Source organism: Somniosus microcephalus, unplaced genomic scaffold (assembly GCF_052327205.1).
Source record: "Somniosus microcephalus isolate GS21.2 unplaced genomic scaffold, FLI_Smic_1.0 scaffold2, whole genome shotgun sequence".
NCBI lineage: Eukaryota > Metazoa > Chordata > Chondrichthyes > Squaliformes > Somniosidae > Somniosus > Somniosus microcephalus.
In genome coordinates this window covers 2,799,124-2,825,153 of record NW_028225189.1, presented here as the reverse complement: position 1 = coordinate 2,825,153, position 26,030 = coordinate 2,799,124, and the positions used below count along the sequence as shown (strand labels likewise).

General features: G+C 49.2%; 2 pseudogenes across 1 annotated transcript in view; both read right to left on the bottom strand.

The window, feature by feature from the left end:
• The window catches only part of LOC147084094 (uncharacterized), a 445,069-nt pseudogene that overhangs the window by 188,043 nt on the left and 230,996 nt on the right, over positions 1-26,030 (bottom strand). The gene's annotated exons all lie outside the window — the stretch shown is intronic.
• LOC147084098 (uncharacterized) lies at positions 778-25,048 on the bottom strand (annotated as a pseudogene).

Here is a 26,030-nt window from a genome sequence, read left to right as displayed (position 1 = left end):
CCATGGCAACCGGGACGCTGCGCACACCGATGACGTCATCGGTGCCGGCGCAGCGCTACCGGCCTAACGCCGATTTAGGGCCCCTGTCAATTTCTAAACTGGCCATAACTTCGGCGCTAGGCCCTCTAGCGCCTCAAAAGCGGCGCTAAGGCCAATGAATTTCTAGGCCATTGTATTTTATTTAACTAATTAGGTTTTCAAGTATTGAAATACCCAATTGTCTATTAATAGTTTTTAATCTAGTTAATAACCTTGTTTAATTTATTAAATTTAGTTATATGCTTTAGATCTTTACTGTAACTTAGCCCACACTCCTAATTAAACCCTAGTTGTTTATATTTTTTTTAAGTATCAAGCAGATGGCGGCCGTTGAGCCAGGCCTGTCACCGGAAGAAAACCCCGCAGCCGCCGCCCCACTCGGGGCAAACATGGGACCCGTAGGTTCTTATTCGGGGGCTTGAGGCCTACACCAGGTGTTTATAAAGCCTCCCCGCTTGTTCCATTGCTCCCCTGCGCCTGCTCCGGAATCTTCTCTCCGCCTTCCGCCGCCATCACCCGACTGGCGGCACTGACTGCGCACGCTTGGGATCCGTCCCGCCCCCACGCCGTGCCTGCACACCAGGCCCCTGCAGCATTGATAGTGCCTATTCTTCCTTGCGGAGCATTCTGGGTAACAACCACCGCCATTGTCCCACCTGGCTGAGGAGTGCAGAGATACATTTAGAGCAAGCAATAGGAGGAGGAGGAGAAAATCAATGAAAGTTGATCCCTGTGATTTCAGACACCGGGATGAGCCGTGCGGCGTCCATTGGAGTAATGCTCGGATACACTCAGCGCATGGGCAACTAGCACAATTTTAGAAAACGTTAGAAGGAGAGATTAAATTGTTATAGTTTATTATTCTATTTAAAAATTAAGTGGATGATTAGCATGGGTTAGATACAGATTAAGACTCCCTCCACACTGTCCCATTAAACACTCCCAGGACAGGTACAGCAGGGAGGAGATACAGAATACAGATATAGAATACAGCTCCCTCTACATTCATGGGATATGGGCGTCGCTGGCAAGGCCAGCATTTATTGCCCATCCCTAATTGCCCTTGAGAAAGTGGTGGTGAGCCGCTTTCTTGAACCGCTGCAGTCCTTGTGGTGAAGGTACTCCCACAGTGCTGTTAGGGAGGAAGTTCCAGGATTTTGATCCAGTGACGATGAAGGATTGGTGACATATTTCCAAGTCAGGATGGTGTGTGACTTGGAGGGGAACTTACAGGTGGTGGTGTTCCCATGCACCTGCTGCCCTTGTCCTTCTAAGTGGTAGTGGTCGAGGGTTTGGGAGGTGCTGCCGAAGAAGTATTGGCGAGTTGCTGCAGTGCATCTTGTAGATGGAACACACTGCAGCCACGGTACGCTGGTGGTGCAGCGAATGAATATTTAAGGTGGTGGCTGGGGTGCCAATGAAGCGGGCTGCTTTGTCCTGGATGGTGTCAAGCTTCTTGAGTGTTGTTGGAGCTGCATTCATCCAGGCAAGTGGAGAGTACTCCAGCACACTCCTGACTTGTGCCTTGTAAATGGTGGAAAGGCTTTGGGGTGTCAGGAGGTGAGACACATGCCACAGGATACCCAGCCTCTGACCTTTGGAATTCTCTTCCCGAGAGAGCTGTGGAGGCTGGGTCATTGAATGTGTTTAAGGTGGAGATAGACAGATTTTTGAACGATAAGGGAGTCAAGGGTTATGGGGAGCGGGCAGGGAAGTGGAGTTGAAGCCAAGATCAGATCAGCCATGATCTCATTGAATGGCGGAGCAGGCTTGAGGGTCCAAATGACCTACTCCTGCTCCTACGTCTTATGTTCTTGTGTCTCTCATCAGCTCCAGCCGCCGCGCTGATTTGTGACTGACCCCGCGCATGCGCCCCATGGCCCCACCCTCTCCTGCTCCACAGGTGCCCGGCCCGCACCGCGCATTCTCAGCACACGCCCTGGGGCCCTGTCAATCATCCTCCCCCGTGCCTGCGTGCTGGGCCCGAGCTCCAGGCTGCCGCGCGGGGCTTTCTTTGTAAAGTCGGTGTTGGTGAAGAGCCGCAATCAGTGAGGGAAAGTGAGTTTTGCAAGAGGGCGGAGTGAACCGCAGCACGTGATCGCGGGGCCTGTGACTGACAGGAGGTCTGACCAATAGGAAGAGTGCAGGCAGAGCCGACTGGTGCTGGGTCCTCCAACCAATGGCGGTGCAGCTAGGGGGCGGGGCCTCCTCTCCAGCTCAGGTGCGCTGGGCCCGATTGTGACGCGCTGTCCCCAGGTGAGAGCAGCTCAGTCAGCACAGAGCTGGGGCTGGAATCTGGGAGAGGGGCCGCAGGCAGCGGGCCTGGCAAAGGGGCAATCACTGATTGAATAATAAACAGGGGTAAGGGCACACTAACCTCACATCATATATATATTAATGAATACTTTACATCTGTTTTCACAAAAGAGAGGGACGATGCAGACATCACAATCAGAGAGGAGGAGTGTGAAATATTAGATGAAATAAACATAGTGAAAGAGGAAGTATTAAGGGGTTTAGCATATTTGAAAGTGGATAAATCCCCAGGCCCGGATGAAATGTATCCCAGACTGTGAAGAGAAGCAAGAGAGGAAATAGCTGAGGCTCTGACCATCATTTTCCAATCCTCTCTGGCTACAGGTGTGGTGCCGGAGGACTGGAGGACTGCTAACGTGGTACCGTTGTTTAAAAAGGGAGAAAGGGATAGACTGAGTAATTACAGGCCAGTCAGCCTAACCTCGGTGGTGGGAAAATTATTGGAAAGAATTCTGAGGGACAGGATAAATCTTCATTTAGAAAGACACGGATTAATCAGGGACAGTCAGCATCGATTGTTAAGGGAAGGTCGTGTGTGACTAACCTGATTGCATTTTTTGAGGAGGTAAGAAGGAGGGTCGATGAGGGTAGTGCGTTTGATGTAGTCTATATGGATTTTAGCAAGGCTTTTGATAAGGTCCCACATGGCAGGCTGGTCATGAAAGTAAAAGCCCATGTGACCCAAGGCAAAGTGACAAGTTGGATCCAAAATTGGCTCAGAGGCAGGAAACAAAGGGTAAAGGTCAAAGGGTGTTTGTGACTGGAAGGCTGTTTCCAGTGGGGTTCCGCAGGGCTCAGTACTGGGTCCTTTGCTTTTTGTGGTATAAATCAATGATTTGGGCTTGAATGTAGGAAGTATGATTAAGAAGTTTGCGGATGATGCAAAAGTTGGCCGTGTGGTTGATAATGAAGAAGAAAGCTGCAGACTGCAGGAAGATATCAATGGACTGGTCAGGTGGGCAGAACAGTGGCAAATGGAATTCAATCTGGAGAAGTGTGAGGTAGTGCATTTGGGGAGGGCTAACAAGGCAAGGGAATACAGTATAAATGGTAGGACACTGAGAAGTGCAGAGGATCAGAGGGACCTTGGAGTGCCTGTCCACAGATTCCTGAAGGTAGCAGGACAGGTAAGTTAAGAAGGCACACGGGATACTTGCCTTTATTAGCCGAGGCATAGAATATAAGAGCAGGGAGGTTATGCTTGAACTGTATAAAACACTAGTTAGGCCACAGCTAGAACACTGCGTGCAGTTCTGGTCACCACATTACAGGAAGGATGTGATTGCACTAGAGGGGGTGCAGAGGAGATTTACGAGGATGTTGCCTGGCCTGGGGAATTTTAGCTATAAGCAGAGATGGCTGGGGTTGTTTTCTTTGGAACGGAGGAGGCTGAGGGGAGACTTAACTGAGGTGTATAAAATTATGAGGGGCCTAGATAGAGTGCATAGGAAGGACCTATTTCCCTTAGCAGAAGGGTCAATAACCAGGGACTAAGCTCATGGTATACAGAGACATGGACCATGTATGCCTCAGAGACATGGACAAGTGATAGGGAATAGATAGATTTAATAACATAGATTTTAATTGCATATAGATTTAATAACATAGATTTTAATTGCTTAAACTAATGACCTTAAGTAACTTGAGAGCCACAGTAAAAAAAACCCTATCAGCAATCTGCTGTGAACGTGCAGACTATGATGTTCACACGCTGTAGGGAACAAAGGGCTAACAGGCGGCACCAAGATCCAATCACAATCAGGTCTGGCCATGATTACTCAGGTCTGGCCATTTTGCTGAACCAACCCTAGCTCGATATGCATGCTGTTCAGCCAATGGTGTCAAAGGGGAGGATGCATTTGCTGTGTAATTTGATGCTGTATAAAAGCCAGCCATTTTAAAAACGTGCTCCACTCCTACTGCTGCTGTGTATAACAAAGGATTGAACCAGTACTAAAGTTTGCTGAAATAAAGAAACTAATTTAAGCTCCCACTGGATTCGAAATTTTATTTGGAAGCGTTCCACTAGAATTAAGAGATCGAACAACCATGTACAGCGGGCACCTCAAAGCACTGGAGAGGTACCACCAACGCTGCCTCCACAAGATCCTGCAAATCCATTGGCAGGATAGGCGCACCAACGTCAGTGTTCTCACTCAGGCCAACATCTCCAGCATCGAAGCTCTGACCACGCTCAATCAGCTCCGATGGATGGGTCACATTGTCCGCAGGCCCGATACGAGACTCCCAAAACCAGCGCTCTACTCGGAGCTCCGGCACGGCAAAAGAGCCCCAGGTGGGCAGAGGAAATGCTTCAAGGACACCCTGCAAGCCTCCTTGAAAAACAGTAACATCCTCACCGACACCTGGGAATCCCTGGCCCAAGACCGCACAAAGTGGACAAGCATCCGGGAAGGAGCCGAACACCTCGAGTCTCTTCGCCGGGAGCAAGCAGAAGCCAAGTGCAGGCAGCGCAAGAAGCGCACGTCAACCCAAGCACCCCACCCACCCGCCCCTTCAACCACCATCTGCCCCACCTGTGACAGAGACTGTAGGTCCCGCATTGGACTCATCAGTCACCTGAAAACTCATTTTTAATGTGGAAGCAATTCATCCTCAGTTATAGAGTCATAGAGTTATACAGCACAGAAAGAGGCCCTTCGGCCCATCGTGTCTGCGCCGACCATCAATCCCTGTCCAGTCTAATCCCATTTTCCAGCATTTGGTCCATAGCCTTGTATGCAATGGCATTTCAAGTGCTCATCCAAATGCTTCTTGAATGTTGTGAGGGTTCCTGCCTCTACCACCCTTTCAGGCAGTGAGTTCCAGATTCCAACCACCCTCTGGGTGAAAAAGTTCCTCCTCAAATCCCCTCTAAACCTCCTGCCCCTTACCTTGAATCTATGCCCCCTTGTTATTGACCCCCCTACTAAGGGGAAAAGTTCCTCTTTATCTACCCTATCTATGCCCCTCATCATTTTGTACACCTCAATCAGGTCCCCCCTCAGCCTTCTTTGCTCCAAGGAAAACAACCCCAGCCTGTTTAGCCTTTCTTCATAGCTGAGGCGCTCCATCCCAGGTAACATCCTGGTGAATCTTCTCTGCACCCTCTCCAAAGCAATCACATCCTTCCTATAGTGAGGCGACCAGAACTGCACACAGTACTCCAGCTGTGGCCTCACCAGCGTTTTGTACAGCTCCATCATAACCTCCCTGCTCTTATATTCTATGCCTCGGCTAATGAAGGCAAGTATCCCATATGCCTTTTTAACCACCTTATCTACCTGTTCCGCTGTCTTCAGGGATCTATGTACATGTACACCAAGGTCCCTCTGACCCTCTGTACTTCCTAGGGTCCTACCACTCATTGTGTATTCCCTTGCCTTATTTGTCTGTCCAAAATGCATCACCTCGCACTTTTCAGGGTTAAATTCCATTTGCCACTTTTCCGCCCATCTGACCAACCTGTTTATATCGTCCTGTAGCCTGAGGCTTTCCTCCTCGCAATTTACCACCCCACCAATTTTCGTGTCATCTGCGAACTTACTGATCATACCTTTTACATTCTCATCCAAATCATTTATGTAGATCACGAACAACAAGGGACCCAGCACCGATCCCTGAGGTACCCCACTGGACACAGGCTTCCAGTCACAAAAGCAACCTTCGACCATCACCCTCTGCCTCCTGCCACTCAGCCAGTTTAGGATCCAACGCGCCAAGGCACCCTGGATCCCATGGGCTCTTACCTTCTTGACCAGTCTCCTATGCGGGACTTTGTCAAAAGCTTTACTGAAATCCATGTAAACCACATCCACAGCATTTCCCTCATCCACACACCTAGTCACCCCCTCGAAAAATTCAATCAGATTGGTCAGACATGATTTACCCTTGACAAAGCTATGCTGAATATCCCCGATTAATCCTTGCCTCTCTAAGTAGAGACTAATTTTGTCCCTCAGAATTTTTTCCAATAATTTCCCTACCACAGATGTTAGGCTCACTGGCCTGTAATTCCCTGGTTTATCCCTGCTACCCTTCTTGAATAATGGTACTACGTTAGCTGTTCTCCAGTCCTCTGGTACATCCCCTGTAGCCAGAGAGGTTCTGAAAATTTGTGTCAGAGCCCCTGCAATCTCCTCCTTTGCCTCACACAACAGCCTGGGATACATCTCGTCCGGGCCTGGGGATTTATCCACTTCTTGGCCTGCTAAAACCGCTAGTACCTCCTCCCTCTCGATGCTAATATGTTCAAGTATGTCACAGTCCCCTTGCCCGATTTCTATGTCTACATCGTCTTTCTCCACAGTGAACACAGATGCAAAAAATTCATTTAAAACCCCGCCTGCATCATCTGGCTGTACACACAGATTGCCACTTTGGTCCCGAATGGGCCCTACCCTTTCCCTGGTTATCCTCTTGCCCTTAATATACTTATAAAACATCTTAGGATTTTCCTTTATTTTGCTCGCCAGTGTTATTTCATGGCCCCTCCTTGCCCTCCTAATTTCTTTTTTAAGTACGCCCCTGCACTTTTTATACTCCTCTAGGGCTTCTTCCGTCTTTAGTCTTTTGTAACTGCCAAAAGCCCCCCTTTTTTTCCTAATGCATTTTTGTATATCCCTTGTCATCCAAGGTTCCCTTTGCTTGTTGGTCCCACCCTTGACCTTTACAGGAACATGTTGGCATTGTACTCTCTCTATTTCCCTTCTGAAAGTCTCCCACTGCTTTGATGTGGGACTGCCTAAGAAGGAGAAGAACCAGGGGGCCTAGATTTAAAGTAATTGGTCAGAAGTTTAGAGGGGATTTGAGGAGAACATTTTTCACCCAGAGGGTGGTGGGGGTCTGGAACTCACTGCCTGAAAGGGTCATAGAGGCAGAAACTCTCATCACCTTTAAAAAGTACTTGGATATGCACTTGAAGTGCCGTAACCTACAAGGCTACGGACCAAGTGCTGGAAAGTGGGATTAGGGTGGATAGCTCTTTGTCGGCCGGTACGGACAAGATGGGCCGAATGGCCTCATTCTGTGCTGTAAATTTCTATGATTCATTGATCATCCCATGCCCAAGCTGACTCTGTGTTAACACCTCAGACGAGCCGTCCCACGTAGAGTGACTCCCTCAACCTGTTCTCCCGGTTACAGAACCAGTTTGTCTCTCTCAGGAATGCTTAAGGCTCTGTTGTCTGGGCACCAACTCACTCGTGACCTCACATGTTGCAACAAGTCTGCTGCCTGAGCAGTTTGCAGTGTTATTAGGTCTGTAGGTCTCTTAGCAACCACCTCCCTTATCTAGGCAAAGGGCTCATCTCCTGACTTTGGGTGTTATCATTCCAAACTTCAGCATTCTCTGTCTTTTAGTTTCAATCTGTCTGTGTCCACCCAGTGACAATACTGAGCTCCTCCCTCCAACCACTGACACTCGCCCTCTTGCTGAGAAAGAAAGACTTGCATTTATATAGCGCCTTTCACAACTCCAGGATGTCCCAGAGTGCTTTACAGCCAATGAAGAGCTTCTGAAGTGTAGTCACTGTTGTGATGTAGGAAATGCAGCAGCCAATTGGCGCACAGCAAGCTCCCACAAACAGCAATGTGACAATGACCAGATAATCTATTTCAGTGATGTTGATTGAGGGATAAATATTGGCCCCAGGACACCGGGGAGAACTCCCCTGCTCTTCTTCAATGTAGTGCCATGGGATCTTTTACATCCACCTGAAAGAGCAGACGGGGGCCTCGGTTTAACATCTCATCCGAAAGACGGCACCTCTGACAGCGCAGCACTCTCTCAGTACTGGAGTGTCAGCCGAGATTTTTATGCTCAAGTCTCTGGACTGGGACTTGAACCCACGACCTTCTGACTCAGAGGTGAGAGTGCTGCCCACTGAGCTAAAGTGCCTGGAGCTAAGCCAGCTGGGATACTTGACATAGGATTACATCGGATATACGGCACAGAAACAGGCCATTCGGCCCAACCAGTCCATGCCGGTGTTTATGCTCCACTCGAGCCTCCTCCCGTCTTTCCTCATCTAAATCTATCAGCATAACCCTCGATTCCCTTCTCCCTCATATGCTTGTCTAGCCTCCCCTTAAATACATCGATACTATTCGCTTCAACCACTCCCTGTGGCAGCGAGTTCCACATTCTCACCACTCTCTGGGTAAAGAAGTTTCTTCTGAATTCCCTATTGGATTTCTTGGTGACTATCTTATATTGAGGCCTCCAGTTATGCTCTTCCCCACAAGTGGAAACATTCTCTCTGTATCCACTCTATCAACATTATTCATAATTTTAAAGACCTCTATTAGGTCACCCCTCAGCCTTCTGTTTTCAAGAGAAAAGAGACCCAGCCTGTTCATCCTTTCCTGATATGTATACCCTTGCATTTCTGGTATCACCCTTGTAAATCTTCTCTGCACCCTCTCCAGTGCCTCTATATCCTTTTTATAATATGGCGACCAGAACTGTACGCAGTACTCCAAGTGTGGTCTAACCAAGGTTCGATACAGGTTTAGCATAAATTCACTACTTTTCAATTCTATCCCTCGAGAAATAAACCCTAGTGCTTGGTTTGCTTTTTTTATGGCCTTGCTAACCTGTGTCGCAACTTTTAGTAATTTGTGTATTTGTACTCCGAGATCCCTTTGTTCCTCTACCCCACCTAGACTCGCACCCTCCAAGTGATAAGTGACCTCCCCATTCTTCCTACCAAAATGTAATACCTCACATTTATCTGTTCAGCCTTGGTCACTCTGCAAGAACACTGAAATGTTTAATAATGAAATCAGGGAGTCAAAAAGCTGAGGTGAGGCAGTTTAAAAAGACAGTCCCTGGCCAGAGATTGCTGGATGCTGACACTCGGTGCTCACGAGGATAGAAGGTCCCATTCCCCAGGCACAGACATCCAGCACCTCGATCACAGCAACAATTCACAGAACAATGGCAATATAACTTGGAGCAGAGACGGTTAGGTGGAGCTGTGATCGAGGTGCTCAAAATTATAAGGGGTTTTGATCAAGCAAACAAGGAGAAGCTGTTGTCACTGGCAGGAGGGTCGGTAACGAGAGGACACAGATTTCAGATCATTGGCAAAAGAATCGAGAGAGGAAATGAGGAGACTTTTTTTACACAGTGAATTGTGATGATCTGGAATGCACTGCCTGAATGGGAGGTGGAAGCAGATTCAATAGTAACTTTCAAAAGGGAATTGGATATATACTAAAAGGAGAAATTTGCAGGGCTGTGGGGAAAGAGCAGGGCAGTGGGACTAATTACATCGCTCTTTCAGAGTGCCGGCACCAGCATGATGGGCCGAAAGGCATCCTACTGTGCTCTATGATTCTATAACATCAGCTTCTCTCTGCTCACTAGTACTGAGAGAACAGGGAATAATCTTTAAATCCAGCCCAGTTATTGGGGCTCTTAACATTAACAAGCCCCAGTTGCCTGAATTAACATGGTTCAGTCCTGGATGTGATTAAAGGCATCGGAAACAGTGGAATTGACCCACCGCAGTCACACTGTGGACACACTGGTGTGTCAGCGGGTGGGATACACCAGGGAATCCCTTTCCACACACTGAGGTTGACTCTAATGATCGGGAGTCCTGGGGTTTCGGATACCAGATAATCAAGCTCACAAGAACACAAATTGTCTCTCCAGGCTTTATTAAGATCGCTGCATAACACAGATCGGGTGATGATTCCCTCAATCTGGAGAATAGAAGTACAGTGGATTCACGCGCGATCTTCTTGAGTCTGTTTCAACTGACAACGGCTTAAGTGGCCTGTTCTTATACACAAGCTTGGTTACCACTCAGGAAATGGGATTGTTTGGACCCGTCTGTTTACCGCCTCCTGAACTCCTGCTGATTCAGGGAATTTAGTCCATCTGTGACCAGACTATAACCACAAGCCTATCTGGTTATCACACCTATACGGTCCGTGAGGTTATCAGATTCACACCCAGACGTTGTACCTTCACTTGTCTGGTACTTCATCCCATAACACGGGTACAGGGGCTCAGTAATGTTTCATTCATCAGAAAAAGACAAAGTACAACAACCTTATCTGAGGAAGGATGTTCTTGCCATGGAGGGAGTGCAGCGAAGATTCACCAGGCTGATATCTGGGATGGCAGGAATGACGTATAAGGAGAGATTGGGTCGATTGGGCTAATACTCGCTGGAGTTTAGAAGAATGGGAGGGGATCTCATTGAAACTTATAAAATTCTAACAGGACTAGACAGACTAAATGCAGGAAGGATGTTCCCGATGGCCTGGGAGTCCAGAAACAGGGGTCACAGTCTAAGGATAAGGGGTAGGTCATTTAGGACAGAGATGATGAGGAATTTCTTCACCCAGAGAGTGGTGAAGCTGTGGAATTCTCTACCACAGAAGGCAGTGGAGGCCAATTCATTAAATATATTCAAGAAGGAGTTGGATATATTTCTTAAGGCTAAAGGGATCAAGGGATATGGGGAGAAAGCAGGGACCGGGTACTGAATTTGGATGATCAGCCATGATCTCATTAAATGGCGGAGCAGGCTCGAGGGGCTGAATAGCCTACTCCTGCTCCTATCTTCTATGTTTCTATGTAACATACTTGTCAGCTTAACAGAACCTCATTATATTTATGTGGCTATAAATATAAAAGTCACTAATAAATCCAGGAGGGAATTCAGGAGAAATTTCTTTACCCAGAGAATGGTGAGAATGGGGAACTCGCTACCACAGGGAGTAGTTGAGGTGAACAGCATAGGTGCATTTATGAGAAAGCCACACGAGGGAGAAAGGAATGGGAGGAGATGTTGATCGGGTTAATTGAAGTAGGGTGGGTGTGGGGCATAAACACTGGCATGGACCAGTTGGGCCGAATGGCCTGTTTCTGTGCTGTACATTCTATGTGACACCATGAACAGTCAAAAGAAGGGAATCATCAGCACAACAACCTTAAAGATTAAACAGCAGTACAAGAATTTATAAAACATTCATCCATTCCATGTTCATGTAACCCCAGCTGTCTGCAGGGCCCTGCGCTACAGAACAATGTGAACTCGCTGGTGTCTCAGTAGGTCTGATGACCGAGTGAATCCTTTCCCACACACAGAGCAGGTAAACAGTCTCTTTCCTTTTTTTTCCAGCTGGTGTCTCTTCAGGATCTTCAAATATTTAAAGCTCTTACTACAGTCAGAACATTTAAATGGTCTCTCATCAGTGTGAACTCGCTGGTGTGTCAGCAGGCTTGATGACTGAGTGAATCCCTTCCCACACACGGAGCAGGTGAATGGCCTCTCCCCAGTGTGAACTCGCTGGTGTTGCTTCAGATCCCCAGAGGTTTTAAAGCTCAGCCCACAAACAGAACATGTAAACGGTCTCTCATTGGTGTGAACTTGCTGGTGTTGCTTCAGATCCCCAGAGGTTTTAAAGCTCTTCCCACAGTCAGAACATTTAAATGGTCTCTCATCAGTGTGATATCGCTGGTGTGTCAGTAGGTTGGATGACCGAGTGAATCCCTTCCCACACACGGAGCAGGTGAATCGTCTCTCTCCTGCTCTCTCCAGCTGGTGTCCCTTCAGCTCCTGGGACATTTGAAAGCTTTTCCCACAGTTGGAATGTTTCACCGGCCTCTCCCCAGTGTGAACTCGCTGGTGTGCCAGCAGATTCAAGGACCGAGTGAATCTCTTCTCACACACGGAACAGGTGAACAGAATCTCTCCTGCTCTCTCCAGCTGGTGTCTCTTCAGATCCTGGGACCTTTTAAATCTCTTCCCACAGACAGAACATTTAATCTCATCACTGTGAACAAGCTGGTGTCTCAGGAGGGTGGAAGAATGAGAGAATCACTTCAAAAACACGGAGCAGGTCAAAGGTCTCTCATCGGTGTGGACAAGCTGGTGTCTCAGCAGCACGGATGGTGCAATTAATCCCTGCCCACACACGGAGCGGGTTAAAGGTCTCTCCCTAGTGTGAATTTGCTGGTGTATCATCGGAGCGGATGGCTGAGTGACTCCCTTCCACACATGGGGCCCGGGTTTCCCCCAGTGTGTAGGCACTGGTGTCGCTTCAGGTATTTGTAGATTTTGAAGCTCTTTCAGAACATTTAAAAGGTCTCTAATCAGTGTGAACTCACAGGGGTGCCAGCAGATTCAAGGAGCGATTGAATCAGGTCCTGATGAATCGCGTAGCTCTGTCAGAATTTGATGTGATGTTTGGTTTGAGCTTCCTGTCTGTAAATGCTCCTCTTCTAAAACCCTGTAAAAGGAGTGTAGAAAGGGTAAGGGGGAAGCATGAATTTTATTTGGCTAATATTGCCTCAAAGAACAAACAGGGCAGAGCCGGTCCCACTGGTGTCCAGCCGTGCCCACAATAACCAGCGGGCCAGAAACAGCCCAATCCACCTCACTGACTTTGCCCTGAAGTCAAATCAAGTCTCATCAAAGTCTCATCAAATGACATCCTTTGTGACTGTGACAAAGGTAAACTATCCCTCCTCGTCCTTCGTGACTTGTCTGCAGTCTTTGACACGGTTGACCACTCCATCCTTCTCCAATGCCTCTCCACCATCATCCAGCTGGGTGGGACTGCACTCGCCTGGTTCCATTCTTATCTATCTAATCGTAGCCACAGAGTCACCTGCAATGGCTTCTCTTCCCACTCCCGCATCGTTACCTCTGGTGTCCCCCAAGGATCTATCCCTGGGCCCCTCCTATTTCTCATCTAAATGCTGCCCCTTGGCGACATCTGAAAACACAGCGTCAGTTTCCACATGTACGCTGACGACACCCAGCTCTACCTCACCACCACTTCTCTCGACCGCTCCACGATCTCTAATCCAGTTCTGGGTGAGCAGAAATTTTCTCCAATTAAATATTGGGAAGACTGAAGCAATTGTTTTCGGTCCCTAGCCACTGGCTCCATCCCTCTCCCTAACATCTGTCTGAGGCTTAACCACACTATTTGCAACCTTGGTGTCATATTTGACCCTGAAATGAGCTTCCGAACACATATCCGCAGCATAACAAAGACCGCCTACTTCCACCTCGGTAACATGGCCCGTCTCCGCCCCTGCCTCAGCTCATCCGCTGCTGAAACCCTCACCCGGGGCTTTGTTACCTCTAGACTCGACTATTCCAATGCACTCCTGGCTGGCCTCCCACATTCCAGCCCACGTAAACTTGAGGTGATCCAAAACTACCCGTGTCGTAACTCAACGCCAAGTCCCATTCACCCATCACCCGTGCTCGCTGACCTACATTGGCTCCCGGTTAAGTAATGCTTCGATTTCAAAATTCTCATCCTTGTTTTCAAATCCCTCCATGGCCTCGCCCCTCCCTATCTTAGTTATTCCCTTCAGACTCACAACCACCCGCCCCCGCGATAGAATCACAGAAAAATTACGGCACAGAAGGAGGCCATTCGGCCCATCTTGTCCGTGCCGGTCAATTAAGTGCTATCCACACTAATCCCACTTTCCAGCACTTGGTCCGTAGCCTTGTAGGTTATGGCACTTCAAGTGCATATTATATATTAATGATCTAGACGAGGGAACTAGATGTAATATCTCCAAGTTTGCAGACGACACAAAGCTGGGTGGGCGTGTGTGCTTTGAGGAGGATGCCGAGAAACTCCAGGCTGATTTGGACAGGTTGGGTGATTGGGCAGAAACATGGCAGATGCAGTATAATGTGGATAAATGCGAGGTTATCCACTTTGGTGGCAAAAAACAGGAAGGCAGATTATTATCTGAACGGCAATAGATTGGGAGAAGGGGAAGTGCAATGAGACCTGGGTGTCCTTGTGCACCAGTCGCTGAAGGTAAGCATGCAGGTGCAGCAGGCGGTTAAGAAGGCAAATGGTATGTTGGCCTTCGTAGCGAGAGGGTTCGAGTACAGGAACAAGGATGTCTTGCTGCAGTTGTACAGGGCCTTGGTGAGATCACACCTTGAGTATTGTGTGCAGTTTTGTTCGCCTTATCTGAGGAAGGATGTTCTTGCCATGGAGGGAGTGCAGCGAAGATTCGCCAGACTGATACCTGGGATGGCAGGAATGACGTATGAGGAGAGATTGTGTCGATTGGGCTTATACTCACTGGAGTTTAGAAGAATGAGAGGGGATCTCATTGAAACTTATAAAATTCTAACAGGACTAGACAGACTAGATGCAGGAAGGATGTTCCCGATGGTTGGGGAGTCCAGAACCAGGGGTCACAGTCTAAGGATAAGGGGTAAGCCATTTTGGACAGAGATGAGGAGGAATTTCTTCACCCAGAGAGTGGTGAACCTGTGGAACTCTGTACCACAGAAGGCAGTTGTGGCCAATTCATTAAATATATTCAAGAAGGAGTTAGATATATTTCTTAAGGCTAAAGGGATCAAGGGATATGGGGAGAAGGCAGGGACAGAGTATTGAGTTTGGATGATCAGCCATGATCTCATTGAATGGCGGAGCAGGCTCGAGGGGCTGAATGGCCTACTCTTTCTCCTATCTTCTATGTTTCTCTGTTTCTATAAAGTGCAGGAGTAGGCCATTCAGTCCCGCGAGCCTGCTCCGCCATTCAGTGAGATCATGGCTGGTCTGCAGCCTCACTCCATATACCCGCCTTTGGCCCATATCCCTTCATACCTTTGGTTAACAAAAATCTATCAGTCTCCGATTTAAAATGAACGATCTAGCATCAATTGCCGTTTGCGGAAGAGAGTTCGAAACCTCTACCACCCTTTGTGTGTAGAAGTGTTTCCTAATTTCACTCCTGAAAGGTCTGGCTCTAATTTTTAGACTATGCCCCCTAGTCCTAGAATCCCCAACCAGCGGAAATAGTTTCTCTCTATCGCCCCTCTCTATTTCCCCTCAATATCTTGAAAACTTCCATCAGATCGCCCCTTAACCTTCTAAATTCTAGAGAATACAACCCTAGTTTGTGTAATCTCTCCTCATAACTTAACCCTTGAAGTCTTTGAAAGAGCTCTCCAATTAATCCCACTCCCCTCATATCCCTGCAAATTTCCCCTTAAAGTATCGATCCAATTCTCTTTTGAAAGTTACTATTGAATCTGCTTCCACCGCCCTTTCAGGCAGCGCATTCCAGATCACAACAACTCGCTGTGTAAAAAACTGTTTCCTCATGTCACCTCTGGTTCTTTTACCGATTATCTTCAATCTGTGTCCTCTGGTTACCGACCCTCCTGCCGCTGGAAACAGTTTATCTTTATTTACTCTATCCAAACCCTTCATGATTTTGAACGCCTCTATTAAATCTCTCCTTAACCTTCTGCTCTAAGGATAACAATCCCAGCTTCTCCAGTTTTTCCACATAACTGAAGTCCCTCATCCCTGGAACCATCCTGGTAAATCTCCTCTGCACCCTCTCCAAGGCCTTGACATCCTTCCTAAAGTGCGGTTCCCAGAATTGGACACAATACTCCAGCTGGTGCCTAACCAGTGATTTGCAAGGGTTTAAGAACATAAGAAATAGGAGCAGGAGTAGGCCATTCGGCCCCTCGAGCCTGCTCTGCCATTCAATGAGATCATGGCTGATCTTCTGTCTCAACTCCATTCACCGGCCCTATCGCCATATCCCTTGATGCCCTTACTAGTCAGAAATCTATCGACTTCTGTTTTGAATATACCCAATGACTGAGCCTCCACAGCCCTCTGGGGTCGAGAATTCCAAAGATTCACCACCATCTTTGTGAATAAATTTCTTCCCATCTCAGTCCTGAACGGCCTACCCTTTACCCTGAGGCTGTGGCCCCTGGTTCTACACTCCCCAGCCAAGGGAAACATTCTCCCAGCATCCACCCTATCAAGCCCTGTAATAATTTTGTATGCTTCAATGAGATCCCCTCTCATTCTTCTGAATTCTAGAGAATACAGGCCTAGTTTACTCAATCTCTTCTCATACGACAGTCCCGCCATCCCAGGAATCAATCTCGTGAACCTTCGTTGCACTCCCTCTATGGCAAGTATATCCTTCCTTAGGTAAGGAGACCAAAATTGTACACAGTACTCCAGGTGTGGTCTCACCAAGGCCCTATATAATTGGAGTAAGGCTTCTTTATTCCTGTACTCAAATCCTCTTGTAATAAAGGCCAGCATACCATTTGCCTTCCTAATGGCTTGCTGCACCTGCACATTCACTTTCAGTGACTAATATACAAGGACACCCAGGTCCCTTTGAGCATCTGCATGCCCCAATCTTTCACCATTTAGGAAATATTCTACCTTTCTATTTTTTCTACCAAAGTGGATAACGTCACATTTATCCACATTATATTCCATCTGCCATGTTCTCGCCCACTCACTGAGCCTGTCGAGATCCCCTTGAAGTCTCTTCACATCCTCTTCACAACTGACACTGCCACCTATCATCAGCAAATTTGGAAATGTTACATTTAGTCCCCTCATCCAAATCATTGATCTAGATTGTGAATAGCTGGGGCCCAAGCACCGATCCTTGCGGTACCCCACTAGTCACAGCATGCCATCCTGAAAAAGATCCGTTTATCCCTACTCTTTGTTTTCTGTCAGTTAACCAATTCTCAATCCATGCTAGTATATTACCCCCAATTCCATGTACCCTTATCGAAGGCCTTCTGAAAATCCAGATACACCACATCTACCGGTTCCCCTTTGTCTACTCCACTAGTTACATCCTCAAAGAACTCCAAGAGGTTTGTCAAACAGGATTTCTCTTTCATAAATCCATGTTGACTCTGCCCAATCTTACTATTAGTTTCTAAGTGCCCAGTTATTGCATCCTTTATAATAGATTCCAGCATTTTCCCAACTACTGACGTGAGGCTAACAGGTCTGTAGTTCCCCATTTTCTCTCTCCCTCCTTTCTTAAATAGCGGGGTTACATTTGCTATCCTCCAATCTGCAGGAACCGTTACAGAATCTATAGAATTTTGGAAGATGACAACCAATGCGCCCACTATCCCAATGGCCACCTCTTTCAAAACCCTAGGATGTAGGTCATCCGGTCCTTGGGATTTATCGACTTTTAGTCCCATTAATTTTGCTAGTACTGTTTTTTTACTAATAATAATTTCTTTAAGTTCCTCATTCTCACCACACCCTTGGTTTTCTCGTATTTCTGGGAGGTTTTTTGTGTCTTCCTCCATAAAGACAGAAACAAAGTATTTATTTAATTTCTCTGCCATTTCCTCATTCCCCATTATAAATTCTCCCGTCTCTGACTGTAAAGGACCTACATTTACCTTCGCCAGTCTTTTCCTGTTCACATACCTATAGAAGCTTTTACAATCCGTTTTTATATTTTTCGCTAGTTTGTGCTCATATTACATTTTCCCTTTCTTTATCAATTTCTTGGTCCCCCTTTGCTGATTTCTAAAAAGATCCCAATCCTCAGGCTGACTGCTTTTTCTGGCTTAATACTAGCTTTCATTTCTTTTGTTAGACACGGTTGGATCACTTTTCCTTTTGGGTTTTTATGCCCTAGAGGAATATATGTTTGTTGCAATTTATGCATTATTTCCTTGAATGTTAGCCATTGTATGTCCACCTTCATACCTTTTAGTGTAGTCTCCCAATCTACCATGGCCAACTTGTCCCTCATACCCTTGTAGTTTCCTCTGTTTAGATTGAAGACCTTAGTTTCAGATTGGACTACATCACTCTCAAACTTAATGTAAAATTCAATCATATTATGGTCACTTGTCCCTAAAGGCCCCTTTACCAAAAGATTATTGATTAGCCCTTTCTCATTACACAGTACCAGATCCAGACTAGCCTGTTCCCTGGTTGGTTCCTCCACATACTGATCCAGGAAACCATCTCACGTGCATTCCAAGAATTTGTCCTCCACACCATTAGTGGTAATTTGATTTGCCCAGTCAATATGTCGTATATAATTCCCTCAATCTGGAGAATAGAAGTACAGTGGATTCGCGCGCGATCTTCTCGAGTCTGTTCCAACTGACTGGTTTAAGTGGCCTGTTCTTATACACAAGCTTGGTTACTGCGAGAAGGATATGCTGCTCGGGTCAGATGAAGTAGGGCGGGAGGAGGCTCGTGTGGAGCATAAACGCCAGCATGGACCTGTTGGGCCGAATGGCCTCTTTCTGTGCTGTACACTCGATGTCACACTCAGGAAATGGGATTGTTTGGACCTGTCTGATGACCTCCTCCTGAACCCCTGTTGAATGGCCTCGCCTCAGTGTGACAGCACTTTTAAATCTCTTCCCATGGTCAGAACATTTTACAGGGTCTCAGTGGGAACTCGCAGCTCTCTAAATAGGTTGGACGCTCAGCGAACGGCGACTGTCCGGTGTGAACTCGCTGGTGTCCGAGCAGGCTGGACGACTGAGTTTATCCCTTCCTGCACTGGGAGCAGGTGAACAGCCTCTCTCCACTTCAAAGTGGCTGCTGTTTCAGTTGGCTGGAGGACTGAATCAATCCTGTGCCACCTGTGAACGGTCTCTCCTTGGTGTGAACTTGCTGGTGTCTCAGCAGGTGAAAGGACCGAGTGAATCCCTTCCCACACGCAGAGCAGATGAACGGCCTCTTCCCAGTGTGAACTCGCTGGTGTATCAGCAGGAGGGTAGACTGAGCGAATCCCTTCCCACACACAGAGCAGGTGAATGGCCTCTTTCCATTGTGAATTCTCTGGTGTACCAGCAGATTCGAGGACTCAGCTAATCCCTTCCCACACATGGAGCAGGTGAACGGACTCTTCCCGGTGTGTACTCTCCGGTGGGTCTGCAGGCTGAACGAATGAGCGAATCCCTACTCGCACACGGAGCAGGTGAACGGCCTCTCCCCGGTGTGAACTCGCTGATGCGTCAGCAGGTCCGCGGAGTTCACAAACCTCTTGTGGCAGTGAGAGCAGCTGTACGGTCTCTCTCCAGTGTGCAGCCGCTGGTGCTTCATCAGATACTGGGAGCGTTTAAAGCTCTTCCCACAGTCTGAACATTTAAATGGCCTCTCGTCAGAGTGAACTCGCTGATGTCCCAGCAGGTTGGACAAACACGTGAAATCCTTCCCACACACGGAGCAGGTGAACGCCCTCTCCCCAGTGTGAACTCGCTGGTGCATCAGCAGGAGGGTAGACTGAGCGAATCCCTTCCCGCACACGGAGCAGGTGAATGGCCTCTCCCCAGTGTGAATTCTCTGGTGTACCAGCAGATTCAAGGACTCAGTGAATCCCTTCCCGCACACGGAGCAGGTGAACGGACTCTTCCCGGTGTGTACTCTCCGGTGGCTCCGTAGGCTGAACGAATGAGTGAATCCCTTCCTGCACACGGAGCAGCTGAACGGCCTCGCCCCAGTGTGAACTCGCTGATGCGTCAGCAGGTCCACGGAGTTCACAAACCTCTTGTGGCAGTGAGAGCAGCCGTACGGTCTCTCTCCAGTGTGCAGCCGCTGGTGCTTCATCAGATACTGGGAGCGTTTAAAGCTCTTTCCACAGTCTGAACATTTAAATGGCCTCTCATCAGAGTGAACTCGCTGGTTTGTCCGCAGGTTGGCCAAATACGTAAAGTCCTTCCCACACACGGGGCAGGTGAACGGCCTCTCCCCGGTGTGAATTCGCTAGTGTGTCCACAGATTGGAGGACTGAGCGAATCCTTTCCCACACACAGGGCAGATGAATGGCCTCTCCCTGGTGTGAACTCGCTGGTGTGTCCGCAGGTTGGAGGACTGAGCGGATCCCTTCCCACACACGGGGCAGGGGAACGGTCTCTCCCCGGTGCGAACTCGCTGGTGTGTCTGCAGGTTGGAGGACTGAGCGGATCCCTTCCCACACACGGGGCAGGTGAACGGCCTCTCCCCGGTGTGAACTCGCTGGTGTGTCCGCAGGTTGGAGGACTGAGCAAATCCCTTCCCACACACGGAGCAGGTGAACGGCCTCTCCCCGGTGTGAACTCGCTGGTGTGTCCGCAGGTTGGAGGACTGAGCAAATCCCTTCCCACACACGGAGCAGGTGAACGGCCTCTCCCCGGTGTGAGCCCGCCGCTCAGCTTCCAGCGCATATGGGTGAAGGTATCCCGTCCCGCAGTCCTCGCATTTATGCAGTCGGTTCCTGATATGAGTGCACTCGTGGCTAGTCAGCTGGATGAGCCTCTTCCCACAGTCCTCACATTCATACCGTCTCCAGTGTGCCTGCCCTTGGGGCCCTCCAGGTCGGGCAATCGGCTGAATCCACGTCCACACATGCAACATGTGTGCAATTTGTGCACGCTGCGATCGCTGCGCTCCTCTTCCATGTGCAAAGGTTGATGAAATTCAGGTCCTGATGAATCAAACTGTTTGGTCTGAGCTTCCTGTCTGTAAATGCTCCACTTTTAAACCCAGTAAAAGGAGTGTAGAAAGGGGTAAGAGGGAGAATGTTGTCTCATGTCGCCCTTTCCCAGCCCAGGGGCAGGGAAGCTGATTTTCAGGCCCCAGCTGCTGCACAGGTTGGTTGAAAGGATCAACAGTAATGGTGGCTGCAATCCCCACAAGCCCCCGCGCTCCAGAAAGCGCTCCGACCGTCGTGCTGAGTTGTGGCTGACCCCGCGCATGCGCCCCATGGCCCCACCCTCTCCTGCTCCACAGGCGCCTGGCCCGCAGCGCGCATGCTCAGCACACACCCCGCCTGAGAGTCCGGATCACCGGCGGAAAGCGAGTTTTATGAGTTTTCTTTTATATATAGCGGAGAGAAGCGCGGGCGGGGAGATAAATAAAAAGAAAATACAAACCGTACTGTCTCAGCGCCCTCCCGGCACCGAGCGGAGCGGATTGAGTGGCCGCAGCCCCTTGTCTTCTGCAGGGAGCCGGACTGGGGCACGTCATCAACTCCAGGGCGGTGACTGACGGGAGCTCCGACCAATAGGGAGACAGCAGGCAGAGCTTGGAGGACTGAGGTGGCGGCGGGTCCTCCAACCAATCGGGGTGTCCGAGGGGCGGGACCTCCGCCGCCTGCTTCTCCCGCTGCTGAGACAAGTGGAATGTGACAACGTGGACCACTTTCCATACCTCGGGAGCCTACTGTCAACAAGGGCAGAGGTCAACGACGAAGTCCAACACCGCCTTCAGTGTGCCAGTGCAGCCTTCGATCGCCTGAGGAAGAGTGTGTTTCAAGACCAGGACCTCAAACCCGGCTCTAAGCTCATGGTCTACAGAGCAGCAGTGATACCCGCCCTGCTGTATGCCTCAGAGACATGGACCATGTACAGCAGGCACCTCAAAGCACTGGAGAGGTACCACCAACGCTGCCTCCGCAAGGTCCTGCAAATCCATTGGCAGGATAGGCGCACCAACGTCAGTGTTGTTGCTCAGGCCAGCATCCCCAACATCGAAGCTCTGACCACGCTCAATCAGCTCCGATGGACGGGTCACATTGTCCGCATGCCCGATACGAGACACCCAAAACAAGCGCTCTACTCGGAGCTCCGGCACGGCAAGAGAGCTCCAGGTGGGCAGAGGAAATGTTTCAAGGACACCCTCAAAGCCTCCTTGAAAAAGTGCAACATCCCCACCGACACCTGGGAATCCCTGGCCCAAGACCGCACGAAGTGGAGGAGAAGCATCCAGGAAGGCGCCGAACACCTCGAGTCTCTTCGCCGGGAGCAAGCGGAAGCTAAGCACAGGCATCGGAAGGAGCGCACGTCAACCCAAGCACCCCACCCACCCGCCCCTTCAACCACCGTCTGCCCCACCTGTGACAGGGACTGTAGGTCCTGCATTGGACTCATCAGTCACCTGGGAACTAATTTTTAATGTGGAAGCAAGTCATCTGCGGTTCTGAGGGACTGCCTAAGAGTGCAGCAGAGGGCGCTCTTCTGAGTTTGGGGCTCAGGCATGTTAGTGGAGCAGTGCAGAGGGAACTTTACTCTGCACTGGGCTTTACTCCCTCAGCACTGCACTGGAGGGGCAGCACAGAGTTTTAGACTCCAGTCTCTGGAGTGGGACTTCAACCCACAACCTTCTGACTCAGAGGAGAGAGTGCTGCAGCCTGAGCCACGGCTGACACTCTGTATCTAACCCGTGATGTACCTGCCCTGGGAGCATTTGATGGGACAGTGTAGAGGAGCTTTACTCTGTATCTAACCCGTGCTGCACCTGCCCTGGGAGTGTTTGATGGGACAGTGTAGAGGGAGCTTTACTCTGTATCTAACCCATGCTGTACCTACCCTGGGAGTGTTTGACGGGACAGTGTAGAGGGAGCTTTACTCTGTATCTAACCCGTGCTGTACCTGCCCTGGGAGTGTTTGATGGGACAGTGTAGAGGGAGCTTTACTCTGTATCTAACCCGTGCTGTACCTACCCTGGGAGTGTTTGACGGGACAGTGTAGAGGGAGCTTTACTCTGTATCTAACCCGTGCTGTACCTGCCCTGGGAGTGTTTGATGGGGCAGTGTAGAGGGAGCTTTACTCTGTATCTAACCCGTGCTGTACCTGCCCTGGGGTTTTTGATGGGACAGTGTAGAGGGAGCTTTACTCTGTATCTAACCCGTGCTGTACCTGCCCTGGGAGTGTTTGATGGGACAGTGTAGAGGGAGCTTTACTCTGTATCTAACCCGTGCTGTACCTACCCTGGGAGTGTTTGACGGGACAGTGTAGAGGGAGCTTTACTCTGTATCTAACCCGTGCTGTACCTGCCCTGGGAGTGTTTGATGGGGCAGTGTAGAGGGAGCTTTACTCTGTATCTAACCCGTGCTGTACCTGCCCTGGGGTTTTTGATGGGACAGTGTAGAGGGAGCTTTACTCTGTATCTAACCCGTGCTGTACCTGCCCTGGGAGTGTTTGATGTTGACACCAGGTGCTGAGAATGTTAAAGTGTTCCATTCCCCCACAATGACATCCAGAACCTCGATGGGAATAAAACACACAAAGTAACAGAAGCTTCTCTCCTGGACACAGATATTGAGAGGACCGGGAATGTCTGTAACAAGCCATCAATTAACTCTCGTCTTATCTTAGAAACAAGGACTCAATCGACTGTGTGTTTCAAACAAAGCTGATTTATTGATACAGAATATTAAAACCCCAATAACTGGGCTGGATTTTAACATCCACAAAATATAAGATGGCCACTAATAAATCCAGCAGGGAATTCAGGGGAAACTTGTTTACCCAGAGAGTGGTGAGAATGTGGAACTCGCCACTACAAAGAGTAGTTGAGGCTAAAAGTACAGATGCATTTAAGGGGAAGCCACTTGAGTGTGAAAGGAATAGGAGGATATGTTGATGGGGTTAATTGAAGTAGGGTGGGTGTGGGGCATAAACACTGGCATGGACCAGTTGGGCCGAATGGCCTGTTTCTGTGCTGTACATTCGATGGAACACCATGAACAGTCAATCGAAGGGAATCATCAGCACAACAGTCCTAAAGATTAAACAGCAGTCCAAGAATTTATAAAACATTCAAACATTCCACGTTCATGTCACCCCAGATGTCAACAGGGCCCTGTGCTACAGAACAGTGTGAACTCGCTGGTGTTTCAGCAGATTAGAGGACCGAGTGAATCCCTTCCCACACACGGAGCAGGTGAACGGCCTCTCCCCAGTGTGAACTCGCTTGTGTGTCAGCAGATTGGTTGACTGAGTGAATCCCTTCCCACACACAGAGCAGGTGAATGGCCTCTCCCCAGTGTGAACTCGCTGGTGTTCGAGCAGAGTCGAGGACTGAATAAATCCCTTCCCACACACGGAACAGGTGAACGGCCTCTCCCCAGTGTGAACTCGCTGGTGTTCGAGCAGAGTCGAGGACTGAATGAATCCCTTCCCACACACGGAACAGGTGAATGGCCTCTCCCCAGTGTGAACTCGCTGGTGTGTCAGTAGGTGGGATGACTGAGTGAATCCCTTCCCACACACGGAGCAGGTGAATGGCCTCTCCCCAGTGTGAACTCGCTTGTGTCTCAGTAGATTGGATGAATGAGTGAATCCCTTCCCACACACGGAACAGGTGAATGGCCTCTCCCCAGTGTGAACTCGCTGGTGTTGGAGCAGAGTCGAGGACTGAATGAATCCCTTCCCACACACAGAACAGGTGAATGGCCTCTTTCCTGCTACCTCCAGCTGGTGTCCCTTCAGCTCCTGGGACCTTTTAATGTTTTTCCCACAGTCGGAATGTTTCACCGGCCTCTCCCCAGTGTGAACTCGCTGGTGTGTCAGCAGATTCGAGGACCGAGTGAATCTCTTCCCACACACGGAGCAGGTGAACAGAATCTCTCCTGCTCTCTCCAGCTGGTGTCTCTTCAGATCCTGGGACCTTTTAAATCTCTTCCCACAGTCAGAACATTTAATGTGAACAAGCTGGTGTCTCAGGAGGGTGGCAGAATGAGAGAATCGCTTCAAAAACACGGAGCAGGTCAACGGTCTCTCATCAGTGTGGACAAGCTGGTGTCTCAGCAGCACAGAGGGTGCAATTAATCCCTGCCCACACACGGAGCGGGTTAAAGGTCTCTCCCTAGTGTGAATTTGCTGGTGTATCATCGTAGCGGATGGCTGAATGAATCCCTTCCGGAACAGCTAAACGTTCTCTCCCCAGTGTGTAGCCACTGGTGTCACTTTAGCTACTCGTATATTTTGGAGCTCTTTCCACACTCAGAACATTTAAAAGGTCTCTCATCAGTGTGAACTCGCTGGTGTATCAGCAGATTGGAGGAGCGACTGAATCAGGTCCTGATGAATCGAGCGACTCTGTCAGATCTTGAGGTGATGTCTGGTCTGAGCTTCCTGTCTGTAAATGCTCCATTTCTAAAACCCTGTAAAAGGAGTGTAGAAAGGGGTAAGAGGGAGAATGTTGTCTCATGTCCCCCTTTCCCAGCCCAGGGGCGGTGAAGCTGATCTTCAGGCCCCAGCTGCTGCACAGGTTGGTTGCAAGGATCAACAGTAATGGCGGCTGCAACCCCCACAAACCCCCGCGCTCCAGAAAGCACTCCGGCCGCCGCGCTGAGTTGTGGCTGACACCGCGCATGCGCCCATGGCCCCGCCCTCTCCTGCTCCACAGGCGCCCGGCCCGCACCGCGCATGCTCAGCACACACCCTGGGCCCCTGTCAATCATCCTCCCCGTGCCTGCGCGCTGGGCCCGAGCTCCAGGCTGCCGCGCGGGGCTTTCTTTGTAAAGTCGGTGTTGGTTAAGAGCCACAATCAGTGAGGGAAACATAGGAGATAGGAGCAGGAGTAGGCCATTCGGCCCCTCGAGCCTGCTCCGCCATTCAATGAGATCATGGCTGATCATCCAAATTCAGTACCCTGTCCCTGTCTTCTCCCCATATCCCTTGATCCCTTTAGCCTTAAGAAATATATCCAACTCCTTCTTGAATATATTTAATGAATTGGCCTCCACTGCTTTCTGTGGTAGAGAATTCCACAGGTTCACCACTCTCTGGGTGAAGAAATTCCTCCTCATCTCTGTTCTAAAAGGCTTACCCCTTATCCTTAGACTGTGACCCCTGGTTCTGGACTCCCCGACCATCGGGAACATCCTTCCTGCATCTAGTCTGTCTAGTCTTGTTAGAATTTTATAAGTTTCAATGAGATCCCCTCTCATTCTTCTAAACTCCAGCGAGTATAAGCCTAATCGACCCAATCTCTCCTCATACATCATTCCTGCCATCCCAGGTATCAGCCTGGTGAATCTTCGCTGCACTCCCTCCAAGGCAAGAACATCCTTCCTCAGATAAGGCGACCAAAACTGCACACAATACTCAAGATGTGGTCTC